This window comes from Otolemur garnettii, unplaced genomic scaffold (assembly GCF_000181295.1).
Source record: "Otolemur garnettii isolate 467f Iridium unplaced genomic scaffold, OtoGar3 scaffold00042, whole genome shotgun sequence".
NCBI classification, from domain to species: domain Eukaryota; kingdom Metazoa; phylum Chordata; class Mammalia; order Primates; family Galagidae; genus Otolemur; species Otolemur garnettii.
This window is the reverse complement of record NW_003852437.1, coordinates 1,772,669-1,773,172: the sequence shown is the minus strand read 5'-3', so window position 1 is coordinate 1,773,172 and position 504 is coordinate 1,772,669.

Below are 504 nucleotides of genomic sequence, written 5' to 3'. Positions count from 1 at the left end.
ATTATATTTAAAGTCTCTGAATAAGCCTCTAGGTTCCTTTTAGGTTGAGATTCAATCAGCCAAATTCCAGGAAAGGATCTTACTGACCACGGGATACAGCCCAGGGATCATCCAGATCCTCTAGCAAGGCAAACTTACCCGATCTGTAACAGCACACATGTAACCAGTCCTTAGAGCAGGCTCCCTGCAGATTTCCTTATTGGGGTTTACTGGGGTTTATTGTGGTTAGCAGACCAGTAATTTAGCAAATAAAGATTTTTAGGCACTCTCCTTAGGAAAAATTCTCTGAGGCTAAGGATGGCCTACAAGTCTGCTTCACCTATCAGGAAAGGGTTTAGGGAAATGTAATTTCTGTAGAGTTAAAAGCAGGAATTTTTGATCATTATTTTGCAATAATGAGGCAGGACTCACTAAGAAAAGGAATTATCCTTCAGTTAGCACAGCCTTTGGAATTTGCCCCAGGAAAGCATCAAGTGATATTATTAACAACCAGACAGCAAAACT